Source organism: Agelaius tricolor, unplaced genomic scaffold (assembly GCF_023055355.1).
Source record: "Agelaius tricolor isolate 1412-34295 unplaced genomic scaffold, bAgeTri1.0.p SCAF_8, whole genome shotgun sequence".
Lineage (NCBI taxonomy): Eukaryota > Metazoa > Chordata > Aves > Passeriformes > Icteridae > Agelaius > Agelaius tricolor.
In genome coordinates this window covers 8,029,982-8,046,143 of record NW_027269268.1, presented here as the reverse complement: position 1 = coordinate 8,046,143, position 16,162 = coordinate 8,029,982, and the positions used below count along the sequence as shown (strand labels likewise).

At 42.4% G+C, this 16,162-nt stretch overlaps 1 protein-coding gene across 1 annotated transcript in view; it reads left to right on the top strand.

Moving 5' to 3' along the window:
- Window positions 1-6,051: 6,051 nt before the first annotated feature.
- The window catches only part of ARHGAP24 (Rho GTPase activating protein 24), a 183,641-nt gene continuing 173,530 nt past the window's right edge, over window positions 6,052-16,162 (top strand). The window contains exon 1 of the mRNA XM_071431542.1: window positions 6,052-6,514. The gene's annotated coding sequence lies outside the window, so the exon portion shown is untranslated. The remainder of the gene's footprint in view (window positions 6,515-16,162) is intronic.

Here is a 16,162-nt window from a genome sequence, read left to right as displayed (position 1 = left end):
TTTAAACAGACACAAATTGTGCCTTGTGCAATAACTGTACCTTTACATTTTACACAGGCTTTTTGTTATAAGAAAGCGTAGAAATGAGAACATGGTTGCCTGAGGAGGATGTGCTCTGTGGTGTTTTCATATTTCTCCTCAGAGATGAGCCTTGACAGGTTAATGAGTGTCCCCTACACAGGGTGTGCAGACAGCTTGTTAGAAATCATGGGAATTGCAAAGCACAGACCCAGTGGCACATAATTCCATTGTTTAGGGTGTTCTGAATTCTTTACCTGCTGCCTTCACTGTAAAATTCATCACATTTGATGCAGTCATCCCTGTGTGTTATTCTGGGCTCACTGTGGGCTGCTGTTTTTCCCTTGTAAATGTACTGCTGCTTTATGGGGTGGCTGTTTCTGTTTTTCCATCCAGCCTATTGAGAGGCCACATAAACTGGAGCTCCTGTTTACTGTTGATGAGGAATATGCACTTCTCAGTGACTTGAGAAGATGGCTTGGCCAATGGTAAACTCCTCTGAGGACTTTTTTTTTCCCCCTACTGCTTACTTTCTACTGCTTTTTTCCTACTGGTTTGCTACTGCAGCTGTGGCTATGTTGCTTATGAGAGTGAAGATGCTCAGAGTCTGCATCTTTGAGTAGAAGATGAGACTAAGGATTTAAAAATCACATAGCAGCAACATAAGTCTAAATTAAGTTCTGCTTGCATTCTTGTGTATATACATTTTAAATGCATCACCAAAAATTAACCCAGTATTTTTGGGTTTGCTAATTCCATCTTGGCTGCTCTAGCTGCTAAATAGAAAACTGAAGAGTTTTCTGTAATGTATAGCAGAACATAAAGGTAGGTGTTAGTTTTTAAGGGGAAGAAATCTTGTTTTGCAATGTCAGTGTTCCCAAGAGGTATAGGCAAAATCCCCTTTATTTCCATGTGAATTTCAGCTTCTAGGAAGATCCCATTATTTGGGGTTTTTTAACTTGCAAAAATCATGTTGAGTTTTTTTAAAGTATGGCACTAATTACTCTGCAAAATACCCATTGTCAAATTTGGAAGAAAACACACGTTGTATTTGTATATTTGAGGGTTTTGCTCTCTATATAGAAAGGAACAGAAGTTAAACTTTCAGTTCTAAACTATCCTGTGCAAACATGATCCAGAATTTGCTGCTTTGAGCTGTATCCTATTATAGTAAATCGAGATTCACTGATGGAATGACTACATTTTTTTGGGGTTTTTTATTTTTATTTCTTCCTGCAAGGGATGGCAGCAGGTGAGGATATATTTGCTTGTGTTCTGCCCTTCTGCAAAGACACAAGGTCAGTTACCATCTGCCTGTCCTGTGAGTCTAAATGAAATTTGTTTTATAGCTGGGAAAGAATAGTATGTTTATACTAGTAAAGGCTAATTCCAAAGTAATCTTAGAGGAAAAACTGGAAGATGTTTAGGAAATCAAAGCCAAGTGGTGTAATCTAATCTGAGATCCTGGCAACAGCCTTGTGAAAGAGTCAAGTCTTGTAGTGAGTGAGTGCTTTAACAAAAACATTAGTTTTAAAGCCTTGTGTTGATGTTCCTGATCTTGCTTGTCTTATTTCTGCATTTCTTCATCCATTTGCCACCTTTTATCATCACTTTATCTACTGAAGCTCTATTCTGTGCCTTCCAATGCTTTCTCAGTTCTAAGGAAATAGTATAATTTGAAGCCCATATTACATGGGTGAATGTCTTTTCCTCAGTCAGGACACAGGGGAATCAGCTTCCTTCTGTGTCCAGAATAACCTTGCTTTGTTTTTCATAATAATTTTAGTACAACTCTAGACTCAACAATCTGAACATGAAGGAAGTAGACCAGATAAAATTGTTTGGATGCTTATAAGAGGAGGAGAAATTCTCTGCTGAATACTGACATCCAACCTAAACGTGAGGTTACTCTGAGCATTTGCACAGAAAGAGGAGAGAGAAGTGATGAAAAACCTTTTTTTCTTTTTTTTAAAGGAGTATTATCACACGTTCTTAGGATTTGACATATGGCACACACATCTTAAGAGTCCTACATTAGTCCCAGTCATTCAGACTGGAAAACAGAACATGTAGCTAGGACTTATGATACTGAGTGAAACTATTGTTGTATGTGAGGTTCAGTTGCAAAGCACAGGGATGGAGCAAGTTATAAGGCAGGGAAAGCAGAAAAATCTACAATCTGGTAAGGAATAGTTTGCTGCAGCTGGGAGAAGTGGATATGTAAATGGCAGGATGCCCTTGGGTTATTTGAGATAAAATGATTCTCAGCTGGACAGCTAGGTTTTTGATAGATTTGAAGACCCAGAAATTATTCCAACATTCTTGATAACTTTGAGTAGAAGTTGCCTGCATGTGGAAGGAAGAACTTAACACTTGTCAAACCATTTTCAACATGCAAGGTTTTGGCCCTATCTCTGAGGACTTCCATGTCTGTGCTTTATGGCTGTCAGTGTAAGCAGCTTTACTCATTTGTGAAACATCTTGCAGAATCTGTCCCTAGGGAAACAGTAAAGATTTAAGCCACTATTCTGGGTTCTGTCTCTTAATTCTGAGTGTGGCTTGTCCTTTTCTTGCTGAGGACTAAAGATAGAGGAGTATATTTATTCAGTAAGCTGTAGTTGTGTTTTCTACCTTGTGGCCTTAAATTTTGATGACACTTGCTGTTTGAAATTGCAGTTCTTTCCTTATTGTCAGCTCTGCCATTGGATAAACAAAGGAAATAGTGCTAAGCCAGTACTCAAAAATATCCAACAAAAGTTAAAACACTAGTTTTAAAAAAAAATACTGCCTCTTCCAAAATAATCCAGGCACTGGGGAAATATGACAGTTTGTCTCTGAGTGAGTTAATAAGGTGAATTGATTTCTATGAAAATGAGAATAGGAAACGACTGTCCAGCTTCTTCTATTGAAGAACATAACCAGTGAGAATAGGATGAGAAGATATTTCCTGAAATGTAAAGTGAATTTAGTACAGTCTTCTCTGTTGGTATTAGACAACAAGGGCAGCAGATGCCTTCTGGGTTTAGTTCCATTGAAAAAAAAGTGGTGCTTTTTCCTGCTTGCTTAGACTTTTGCCCACTTTGTTCACCAGACTGCACAGATGTCTGCAGAGAAGCTGAGTTCCAAAGACTGTGTATATGTATGTTTATATGGATACTTGCCTTAGGAACATGTTTGCCCAGAGCAGGGGGATTACCTTTGGAACTGCCTGCACTTGGCCAAGGTCATTCCATGCCTGAGCAGGGCCAAACTGTGAGAAATGCAGATTTGCTCCTTCCTGTTTGATTGGTAAAGTGTTTCTAGTTTTTGTCATTAAGTGTTCTGGAAAAAACCAATGTATTGTGCTTCCAGAAGCAAAGATTCAAAATCTTAGCTCCCTGCCATGCAAAGGTCAAGCCTTTGAAGTGCCTCAATCTTAGGTTTGGTATCTAAGGAGTTATATCAAAGCAGTTCTGACATGAGCTGATACCTACTGGCACCAAAACAGGCTTTTCTTTGCCTTAAATTGTGCAGAGTTGGATAAGCTGTTTCCAGTTATAGGCCTGCCCCTACTGTTTTTTTCCTAACATAGCTAATGAAACACTGGATATTGATGATGCACGTGTAAAAAAGACAGCTCAGGCCAAAGAATTTCAATGCCCATATGAACTGGTTTATGCTCTAAACCTCAACTTTAGAAGGGTACCAGCTAGCAAACCATAAACACAGAAGAAAGAACAGGAGCAAGTGAGCACCCATAAGCCAAGTAAGGAAGGAAAGTTGATTACAAAGAGCCTCCTCATTGTTATTGTTTGTAATTTTGTACTGATAGCCAGACTTCACATGTGCAGTTGTTCAAGGACGTGAGTGGCTTTACAGCTCAGCTTTTCAAAGCACCTGCGTTGTGGGCACAAGGCTATGAGCTGCCTGCAGGAGCAGGTCTGGCACAGAACCAGGGGGTTTGCTCACTGCTTACCCAGTGCTGCAGCCAGCAGTTCCAGTTTGCCCTGCAGCTTGCTTCCTGTGTGTCCCTGTGCTTAGGAAGTGCATTGTACCACTCTCCTTTCTCCACGGTAGCTGGAAATTTCCCTGGGGTTACTTCTCTCTTAAGAGAACAGCACAGTAACAGAACAGTAATTTCCTATAATTTGAACAAGAGGTCTTGTGTCTTAATATGGCTGCTGTTGAGATAAAGGCAGAGCTGCAAAGATAAAACTTACAGAAGTGCCTGGGTTAAATTTTTGTATAATGTTGATAAATGTGACTCATAAAGTGAGGCTGCCATACATACAGGCCCCTAATCTGAGCAGGCATGGTCCTTGATGGTGGAAGCCTTTCCAGCCCACTAAAAAATGTTTGTTCTAGTGTGTCATTCTGGCTGTTCTCCCTCTGAGCCTGAATTTGGCAGCCAAGCAAACTGAAGGCCAGCATAGGTGTCCTGCTGTGCATTTATTTAATTCTGTCCTCCTCACCATCTAAAGTTTGTGCACGTTTATTTTCTCTTCCTGAGCAGCCATGTATTGTACACCCTGTTTATTCTTAAAAAATTACATTGGCAGAGAGTCAGCAAGACTCAGTGGTTTTTTCAAACTGCTATGGCTCCTGGGAGAAGCTGAATTTTGGTGGGGTGCAGCATGCTGTTCCAGATGCTGAGGACCTCTGTTAGCCAAATCTCTCCATTTGGCAGGGAGATCACAGGAATGAGCTTGCTCTGCCTCCTCCTTGCTTTGTCTCTGTGGATTTCTTTTCCAGAGCCAGGAGCAGGGACCAGCCCTCATGCTTAATGGCTTGCTTAGCTCTCTTTTCTGGCTGGTTATCTCACGAAAAGCTGGGAAGCTGAGGAAAAGTGTCTTGGGTATTCCCCTCATAAATGTAGCGATACTGACTGCTGCAGGCCCCAGCCCTTCCTCCTTCCTTAGTGACAAGCAGAGGTCAGAGGTTTGATTTAGTATGGATAACTAGGTACCTGAATTATTTTGTTTCTGTTAAAAGTAGAAGCTTCTCCAGTGCAGTGGTATCCCGTTTATCACTGCTGCAAGCTATGACATGTCACCTGCTACACTATGTAAATATTCTTCAGACCTCATCTATTGAAAAACCTGGTAAATCTGAAGACTAAATCAGAAAACAGACAGCTTTCAAAAGGTTGTACCTATTCTTGTGATACTGAGCATTTTTTAGTGCTTTCACTTTGGGTGGAGCTGGAACCAGCACACACACAATTGTGAGAAATGGGTCATAGGAGGGAAGTCAGTGGGAATGTGTCTACATTTGTCCAAGCTGCACTCATCAGATACTGAGATTCTCATGGAAAACAATTTTCTAGCTTCTACAGATCTTCCAGCTCCAGTCATTAGAGGAATGTCATGTGCCTGGTACGTGTAGCTGAAAACGTGCAAGATTTTGTTCTTAGTGTGCAGAGTCAGCTGAACCCTGCTTAGGCTTCAAAATGTGATGTTGTGCCCTCTTCAACTATCATTATTAATAATTTTTTTCTTATGATCTCATGGTGGTATTGCATTAGAAACTGCTTTTTATCTCGTGATGGGGATCTGAAAGAAGAGACCAGGAAACACAGCATCAAGGGTTTTCCGAGAGAGGCTGTTTCCACCGAAACCAATACTGACTGTGGTGTGGCACAAGGGAGGATGGGGGTTCCATGTCATTCACTGCCCTCAGTATGGAGACAAGCAGAGTGCAGCCCCGTGAGTCACCCGGGAGCAGGCATCACTGCTGCCACCCAGGCAGCGGACAGCAGCTCCCGAAACCCAACCAGGGCTGCAGTTTCCATCCTGATTCCCAGATTTCTGCTGTGCACTTGAGTCAGAGCTGGGCCCACGGATGGGTAAAATCCCGAGTCCTTCTTAAAGAGAGCTAAGCCGCGCTAAGTTGCAGAGGTGCTGTTGGAAGTGGATGAGTCGGGGCTGCTCGGACTGTGTTCAGCCGACTAAAGCTGCACCACAGGCACAAAGGAGAAAGGAGAGGGGGCGGCAAAACTCTGCGCAGGATCTCGGGCTGTCCCCTTGGAGCGTGGCAGGGTTAGGGGGACAGCGGGGAGCCCGGACGGCTCCCGGCGGGTGTCCCGGCGCTGGCATTCCCAAAGCGTCTGTGAAGGCAGGCGCGTTCCTCCAGCGGCGCGCCCCGGGGCTGCCAGCTGCCCGTGAAACCCGAACCGCGGGGGCTGGCCCTGCAGGGCCGCCCCGGCCCCTCGGCCGGCGCGCACAGCACATCGCACATTATCCATCACCCTCACACGCCGCCGCCCCGCCCGCCCCGCGGGCTGCCCCCGCCGCGGCTCCCGGGGCACCGCGGCAGCCCCCGTGGGATGGTGCTGGTGGTGCTGGCGGCAGCCCCGCCTGCGCACAGGTCGCCTGAGCGGCGGAGGGAGGGGGCAGGAGGAGAAACTTGTGAGCGCAGCCGGGCTGGAATCAGCTGCCGGCGGTGCCGAGCGTGCCCCGAGCCGGCGCCGCGTGTATGGGGCAGCGGGGCGGCCCTGCGTGAGGGCGGGCAGCGCCGGGTGAGTACCCCCGGTACCGGCACGGAACCGGCTCTGCCGGACCGGGGAGCGGTGGCAGCAGCTGAGCGTGTGTGAGCCGGCTGTTCTTGTCTGCTCTCCGTGTGTGTGTGTGTGGGGGCATCTTTCAGCGTTCTTCTGTGCTGTTGTTTCTTAGCAGTGCTAAATGCCTCGTAACAGGATCCGGTTTTGTTGGTTTCAGGGGTACAGTGTGGGTCATCTGACTACTTGTTGACTTGAATATAAATCAAACCCCTTTGTGCTTTCTGCAGTTTTGGGTTTGTGATGGTTGTGTTAAAATCTTCCTCCTGCGTAAGTATTTGTTGAAGGATTTGATAGATAAGGTCCTCATTGGGACAGACTTTGAAATGAGGACTTTGCCTAACTCTTTAGTGACTACAGTCTTCCATGGATTTTTAGAGCCTCTGAGGGGATTTCTTTTTAACATAAGGGAGTAGTTGTCTTGTCTTTTTCCTTCCCTGGGAAGGCAATTGAAGGTGATATTTGTCTCTATCTTCCTTTGCAGTAATATGCATGTATGTTGTCAGTTTGGGAGTTTTCTTCTTCCAACAGGGTGGAGGGTATTAAATATTTCATGTTGGATGTTAGAAAAAATTCTGCAACAGATGACTGGAAGTAAACAGTGGGTTTTTTAAAGATAGGTACCTTTATCCTGTAGAGGCAGAAATAAGAAATTTACTGTGTAGCACAGTGACTTCATAACACAGAATTTATCTAATGTTAAGCTGAATTCTGTTTGTCCAGTAGCATGGTTGCTGAGAGAGTGTGATGGTAATTCTTAGATCAGCAGGTATTAAGATGCTGTTAAGTTCTTCTGTTGCACAGCAGTTCTGTAGCTAGGAGATGACAGTAACTTCTGTACATTCAGGATTCCTTCTGAGGTAAGAATTATGGGAGTGGGACTGAGCAGTACAAGGAGCACAATATTTTGTCCTAGCTAATAATCATTTAAGTGGAATTTCATAGTCACAGAAGACAGGCAGAGGTAGAGAGAAAGAGGGATTGAGAGTCAAGTGCCTGTTTCCAGTCCCATGAAATTTTCATGTTGTGGCAGGTTTTGTTATTGCAAAAGGCATCTTCTAGTGCGTGATAGAGTGACTTAATGTTAAAAATAAACGTGCTTAAAGCTTGTTTCCTTGTGCATGGTGTCTAAAGTTATCAGACTGCCTCTTCTTTCATTGTTGTCCTGTCTCTCAGCTGCATTTTTCTTCTCCTGTTCTTTACTTTTCAGGCTTTGATGAAACTGACTAGATTTAGTTTGGAATAAATGGGGTGCCCATCCCAAAAATGCCAAATCAAACAAAAAAAATCCCAGCAAACAACATGGTAATGAAGTAAAAAATATAAAGCTATGTAGAAAATTCAACTGAAAACATGATTTTGTGTGGAAGGCATGACTTCTTTTGCATTGTAGGGCGATGTGCTGCTAGGGTCTGGTGAGAGGGAGGCTGTGGTTGTTCCTTTGACATGTGCCTCTCCTGGGTTTGCAGACTGGTTCATAAAGATCCACTTCTATTAGTGGTTCTGTAACTAGGTTCATTTTTCTGAAGATGGAGTTTAGAAAGACAGAAATCAGGATCCCTTTAAGAAATGGACCAGGTAATAGTTTGAAGTTCTGGTAAGGTCATCTCTTCAGAAGCAGCCAGAATCAAAACTCTCTGTGACCTCCATGTGCAGCTGTAGCACACAATCATGTCTTGCTGCTTGATTCAAAATTTTGGTGTTTTTTTTAAGGACGCCAGGTGGAAGGAAAAAAAAGCACCCAACTAGTTGAAATTCATGGTGGGTAGTTTGGAGTGATTTGCATCTGCTAACTTTAACTGTCTTCTGTGTAGAGTTTTGGGTGCTTATTGTGATCTGATGACCTTTGGAAGTGTGTTTCATTCCTGGAGCTATTAACTGGCTTTCTCTATATTGGACAGAGGAAATGCTTGATACAATTTTTATTTTAAAATAATCTGGAACAGGGTGTGATACTTCATCATAATGGGGTGGCATTTGTGTTTTACACTGTTTTGAGGGTGACTGTATGTTAGCTTTCAGCCAGGGAGAAAAACAAAGGTTGTCTTCTCTTGGTGTTGTAAACCAAGAGAAACATGGCAGGAGTGTATCTGGTGCAATTCCAAGTCTGGAACTTGGTGTTCTCTTATGTCCAAGACTCCAGGTAAGGTGAGTGCCTGATGGTGTTGGATGATAAGGAAACAGAGCTTTTAATGACATTTGCTACTCTGCTGCCAGTCTTGGGAGAAACTTAAAAAGTCAAAAGGGGCCAAATTTCCAGTTTAGATTCTCTTCCTTCATGTAAGACTGTAGAAAGTGTGAGTGGTAGGATTTAGTGTGTTGGTTTCTATTACTATGCTAAAGGAAGGATTTCAGGTTAGCATTGTTTTTTATAGTTGTCGTCTGCATTTATTTAGAAAAATCTTAATTAAGTTGTTTTTTTAATTGAAAGCAATCAAAAATACATGAAAATACCAGGCATGTCAAAGATGGATGTACTTCAGTTTAAGCAGCATAGCAGCTTCTTGTATGTTTCCTGACTCTTTCCTTCTGCTTCACTGTTTTGTTAGTTACATTTGGGTGATGAAAGTGGGTATGGTAAGCACTGGAGTGAAGCTGTAAATTGATTTTGTATTTAATTGATTATGGATCCAGAATAAACCGTAATAGGCCTTGATTAGCTTCCATTATAAACTAGATCATATTTAGTTATGAAGAATACCCTGTTTTGCCAACTGTCTTTTGATAGACTGCAATATATTAATTTGGTGTAATTATCATCAGTCATCTTTTCTGTGTGTTTTTGACCACCAGCTTTGTTAGCTCTGGTTCTTATTAGCTCTTTGTACATTTACTAGCCTTCTCTGTCCAAATTTCTGTTTTCTCTAGAGTTACTATTTTATTATTTACCTTCTTTTTTTAAAAGTGGAAAATACGGTTTCTTAATTTCTTGACTTTCTTCTCCCTTTCTCTATTCTAACATTTTTTGAAATGGTTTCCAGAGAAGATGCTCTTGGCTGCTGTCAGTTCTTCCCAACTTGAGCACCTGCTGAACAAGGAGACACAGACTGGTGCACAGACAGACAGACGGCTGGCTGTCAGTGGCCTTTCCTCTTTGTAAATAACAGCTTCTTTGGTATTTTTCACCTGCACAACTTTGCAGTCTTTTTTTTTCTTCATTTTTCTCTGAGTCGTTGGTTACACTGCAAAATAAGATAATTGCTTGGAGACTCGAAGCCACCTGCGGCGTGGTGCTTTTTTTTTGTTTACGGTCATGGTCTTTGACTTATCTGTTAAATGTTTGAATTAATTTTGTCTGCTTGGCTCAGCTCTAGTTTCGTTGGGCTTTTCTAATGAAAGTGTCATGCACCATCAAGCCAAGGGTCTTGCAGGAACACACAAGCTCATTGCTTTTAACTTTAACAAACTTCTATTGTTTACTGTTGTACTTGTTAGTTTGGGGGGGCTCTCATGCTCCATTGCTCAATGAGACAAACCTCAGCACGTGTTGAATTCCTTGGCAAAGTGTATAGTTTCTAGTCATGAAATACCTTTCATTTTCCTATGCTGAGTTTTGTGTAATGGCAATTATGATTAGTAGCTTTTTAGCAAAGACATTTTTCATGTGTGTTACTTCCAAGAAGTAGTTGGTGTGTTCCCATGCTTCTTTTCCCACATTTACCTTTGCTTTTAGAACAGCAATTTGTTAACAAAGAAAACAGAACTTAACTTTCAAATGGACTGGTATTCTTGGCCTGTCAAATTGAACAATCATGAAGCATTAGTAAAACCCAGCAATTTGCCTCCTTGCAAAACAGGGAAATAGCTCAAAATAAGGAAATAGCCAACACATTTTGGCCCAGACCACACTAATCAAAAATAAAGGCATGTTTGGTTCTCCCAGTTAGTGATATCTAGAGGGATCTTACTGCCTCCCAGGTGCAGGCAGGGTGCTCCTGCAGCAGGCAGAGAAAGTGGCCTTCCAGTTAATCCTTGCTTGGTTGACTCGACCTCAGCTCTGGCAACAGCATCCTGGATTTTCCATAAGCTGCCTCTCTGTAGCTGTATGTTTGACCTCCCCCAGCTACCACATGCTGTGCTGTGAGAAGAAAAATGGGAAGGAGGATAGAGGTGACATCAGGGGAGGAAGATTCTAGTAATTGACAGCTGGAGCTGGAAAAGGTCTTGAAAAGAATGAAAAGAATGGTCAAGGGGACTGCAGCTTCTGTGCAAAAAACAGTGCAGCAGGAAGAAACTTTTTAGCCTGAAGATGAGATGACTGAGAAAATGTCACTAACAAGTGGTGAGAAAAGGGTAAACAGAGACTACTTCTTCCCTTATTTTTCAGTAGAGAAGTCCCAGGGTGTGTCCAGGAGTGATGGTGGCAGGCTCAAAACAAATGAAAGGAAGTAATACTGTGCACAAGGTGTAAGTAAGGTGTAATTAATAAGTACTTGCAGTGTAGAGGTTAGTAAAAGGAAAACCCAGTTTTAAGGGGTAGCTAGCCCAAAGTATTGCTGCTTGGTTGTCTTAGCTATCCTGTTTCCCTGAGGTTTTACTTGAGTCACAGTTGGAGATGGGATGCTGGGCTGGATGGACTCTTTCTGTCCCATTGTAGCCATCCATTTGTTCAGTTCTGACCCTCTGTCATTTTAGTATTACTTATATGGGGCGAAAAGAGATCTGATATTCTGTTTGTGGCTTGATGCAAAGGAGCTGAATGACCTCAGCAGATCATGAAGGGCTGCCTTCTTCAGCTAGGAATGTGTGGATATGAGGAAGGATAAGAGCTGCTGGTGCAAAGCAAGTTGTGATCTTTAAAAATCAAAAGCAGAAAGATTCATCACCATTTTGTTTCCAGGCAGTGCTGCAGGAATGTGTAGGCATGGTCTTACAGGATGAGTATTTAGAAAAGGAATAACAATGGATCATATCAATTCAAGTGGAGCAGAGACCCCCTGAAGCTTGCTGGATCCTGGTCAAATAAGGCTTTTTCTGTGTACCCAGCTTGACAGCTGACTGTGTAGAAGTGGAAGATGAGGAAGCTCAAGTCCTGCCATGCTGCAGCAATCCCAGTGTGCTAAATGACTGTTTAGCAAATGGGAGAGTGCTACAGTCAAGGATGACTTAAAGTATGCTTAAGGCCCCTCTTGAGTTTCTTGAGAAAGAAAAATGATGCAGAGGCTGCAGGCAATTAACTTTGCTTCTCATTCTTCAAATCCTGCTCTGTGGATCAGCTGGATGAGGTGACTTCCCTCCAGGGCAATATTGGCTGATTATTTTTTCAGTATTTTGGAGGGGGAAAAAAGTTTCAGTAATCCCTAAACAAACTGTGCATTGTACACTAGCTTCAATATCTTGTTGCTGTCTGTATTTAGAACTAGTGACTTTAATTTAGTTGATTATTAGTGTAATGGAGTTTTAATCATATTTGCCTTACCTACTTGGGCATGGACTGAGAAATAAGAATTGTGCAGTTATCAATAAATAGCACAGAACATGATAAAACTAATTTTTAATCCTTTCTGTTGGAGCAAAACAGATTGCTGCAGTTCAAAGACAAGTATGTGAACACAGACATGTATCTAGGAGATGAAGACAGACTTCTGAGATCTTGTTTATTTAGTGACATCATTGCCTTATTTCAGAGTGTTGTCTTGGAAAGTGTTCTGAGTAATTTGGGGTCCTAGTGTTGTTGTTAAAGGTGAGATAATGATGAAGGGAAAAGCTGTGCTGTACCTTTGCTTATAATTATAAACTAGCTACCATGGAATTTTGCTTGTCCAGAAGCTGGAGCAAGCAGCCTACTTGCTGTATAAGCTTTTTTGTTGTGAACCCTCTAGACAATTCTTTCAAGAGTGTGGGTTTCTGGTTGTTTTTCTCTGTATGTTTGTATGTCTGTGGTGGGCTGGTGTTGAGCTCTTGCCTCTTATCCGTGATTGAGATCAAAATTGTGTGTCACATGCATGGATAGTCACTGTGATTATCCACTACTAAGTATTGCAACACACAAACCCAGAAATCCTGGATGCTAGAAAGAAATAATTCCTCTGGCAGTTGCAATATTTGTGCAGCTGTTCCCACAGATGTTTCTTCTTTCTTGGCTTTTTTTTTCTTTTTTTAATTTCTCTAAGAAGTAAGCAAACTGAGGCAGAAATGTTAAAGGGCCTGCCTGGAGAAAGAGAGAGAAAATGCAATACCTTTTAGTTGGGACATAGTAATTTACGTTCTTTCAAAATGACTGTGAATTCTTAGTTTGTTTGCCAAGTCCAAAGCCTGCTTAGGCTCTGCAGAGCTGAATGGAAGTGTCCTAAAATAGGAGCTTTGCAAATAGACTTTGAGAGTAAGAATCTGCTTGGGGTAATTTGGGATCTTATTAGCATTGCTGGAACCCAAATGGACCCAGCTTCGATGTCTATTTTGCTCATTTCAGAAGTGAATAGGAAACATACTGGTCAGAAAACGTGTTCTGACAGAGCTCTGCCCTGTGGCTAGAAGTGAAATTTTGGAATTAAAACATCATAGCAAACACCCCCCACCCCCCCAGTCAATAACTGATTGCAAGATTGAGGACCAACTCTGTTTGTATGTAAGATGCATTTGTTCAGCTGTTTTGAAAAAAGCAAATACAGTTCTGATGTACAACAGTGAGAAGTCTTGAAGGTGCTATTTTAAGTACAGCTCAAGTAAAAATTCTTTAGAAGTCAATAAATTAATTGAAATGTAAAACATTATTAACATTTGGTGCATGATGCGGTTTCACCAACATGAAGAGGTTTCACCTTCTCCTCATAGGAGAATACAGGGCTCAAATTAGAATCAGTTAACCACATTCCCCCAGAAATGTTTCATAAATGATATTTAGGAAAATGCATATTTTTATAAATAGAAATCTATGTCTTGATGCCAGCAGCTTTCTTAGGTTGGGTTTTTCTTTCGGGGTTCACAACTGAGTAAGCAGGAAGAAGCTCTGAGAAGGCACACGTTGTAAGTAGTGTTTTTGAGTAATGAAAACCTACACAAAACAATAAATATCTGTCTGTAAGTGTATGAGACCTGTTGCTTTTGGGCTGTTTAGTTTTCCACATAACCTGGTATGTGTGTGATGGCTGCTGCCTAGACTTCACCAGCCATGCTCGAGTCATCTTTCTTCAGGGAAACTCAGACCTGGCTTTGTGTATTCTGTGAAAATGAGAAAGCAGCTGTAGCCTCTACACATAAAAATGTCAGGTGTGTAAACATCAGGGACAGAACTGAACTATTTTGGGCTCATATGGAGTAAATTGGTGTAGCCTTTCTATGAGTGTGCTGCAATGAAAGAAAAAAATTCTAACAGGGTAAGGAGTTCCTGAGAAGCCTTGTGACTGCTGCATTGTGGCTGAGGGGAAGTATTAAAATAGCTGTTTTGATCATTTTTTTTTTCTGTCAGAGAGTAACTATGTTGCTGGCTTCCATGGGGTTTTAGAAGTTGGGCTTAGTGAGTAGGGAGATCCTTTCCTGTCCTGCCTGTTTGCCATATGTGGACAGCAGGGAAAAATAAGTCTAGTTCTGAACCATGGGAATATTTTACAAGTATTGTACGATGTGCCAGGATAAAAATAAAATTGACATCAATGTAGGACCCTTATTATTTTTACTGTCATGATTCTGTCCTGCAATGAGTCAACTATTAATTAATTTAACAGAAACATAGAGCTATTTAGGTTGGAACAGACCTCCAGTATAATTGAGTCCAATTTTTGAACACCATCCACTGTGCTGACTAAACCACAGCACTAAGTGCCACATCCAGTCACTACTTGAACGCTTTCAGGGATAGTGACTTCACTTCTTTCTTTCTTAACAGCTCCACTGCTTTTGAAGAATTTCCTAGGTTTTAGCACTGAGGTTACAATTATGGCTCCTTGCCATGGTGATTCAGCTCCCGAGTTGGTCAGCTGGTATTACTGGTAGGATTTACCACATTGGGAAAGGGTTGTTGGCTCTGCCCTCTGCAGTGGTCAGTGACTCTTTGTATGGGAGTAGTTGGTCCCTTGAAGTGCTGCCTTCTGCCAGATGTGAGGGGACAGGGACACTTGTGGGCAGGGACAGCTGTGATGATGATGATGATGATGCTGTGAGCTGGGGAGCTTGGGGGTTTCTCATGCACCCTCTTCAAGTCTCTTGCGTTCGGCTGTTCTCCTGTTCGGTATGTGCTGAATTCCCAGGAGCTGAATTCCCGCCTCTTGCTGTCACAGAGCTCCCAGTGCACTCAGCTGACACCAGGAAAGGACTGAAGCAGCCAGTTGGGCATGCAGCACGTGGCACATTCAGTGACAGGACTGTTTATCACGTAACGAGATTAAGCCTCTGTGCAGCACTGCTGTGCAATGCATGTAGCTCTGACTCCTTTCCTTGGCAACTGGGAACGTGCACAGGGCGAGTTGGGCATAGGCATGATCCTCTGCCAGCATTGGAAATAAAATCCTGAATTCTCTCTGACTCCCTTCAGGTGTTAGTATCATGTTTGATGGTGTCACTTCTGGCACACTGCTTTGGAGATGTTCATCTCCCAGCACCCACAGGAAGGCTCTGAAACGTGAGTTTTACCATTTCTTACTTTTGTAGGGACTGCTAGAAAAAATGGCAGATTAGCCAAAACAACATAACAGATATTGTTAGTCCACATATGACTCCACAGTATTTTGTACATTATTTAGGTGTCCAGTTAGTAATGAAAAAATATTGTGCATTACCTGGTGGAAATACCCAGGAAAGGAAATAATTTCTAGTCTGGCGCAGGCAGGTCTGTGTTGCTGGGCAGTGCACCAAGCCTACAGTGTTTTTGGAGGGGCAAGGAAGGATTCATAGCTCAGAAGAGATATTTTGTAGGAGGTTATGCTGCTCAAATGCACACCTGGGTCAAGCCTCTGGTGTCCCATGAGCTTAGACTTCTGAGGAAAAGTTAGCTCTGGTAACTGAGCTCACCATTGGGGCACTATGATGGTCCATGAAGGAGCTGAATACCCTCCTGTGCCTTGAAGCTGAGTGTCTTAGGCTGGAGGGATTGTACAGAAATCAGCCAAAACTCAGCGACTGAGACCTGTGATACTACTCAGTTATGAACATAAGTTAATTCATACTGAATTTTCTAATACCATAAAATATCCAACAGCTTTCCATACAAGATGACTCTTGGGGGGGGGAAAATATGGTAGCTGTGATAACAGTGTATTCAATTAGTGGTTTGGTTTTGAGCTGCCAGAACATTGCTATTCTTTTTGTACTTGTTGGAGAAAAAGTTTAGAATTTTTCTTCTGAGTCGTGGAGGTGCCTCGTGTTGGCCTGTGTGTGTCTCAAGTTTCCCCCGTGTCATGTACCTGAAAAAGAGAATCAGTAATGTGTGTGCAGTGTCACATTCTGTGCTGACTCATATGGCTCATTCTCCTCTAGCTGAGGATCAGAGGTCCATGGTGAGAGATGGTTTGCAGGTATTTTATGCAAAGCAATCTTGTACTCAGAAAATTCACGTGATGCATCTTGTTAAATCTGCATCTTTCTCTCATGGAACACTTTTTACTGTGTCACTGAGCTTTGTTACGTATTAGGGAGTTTCCTAGAAACTCGAAAATCAAATAGCAGATTTGCATG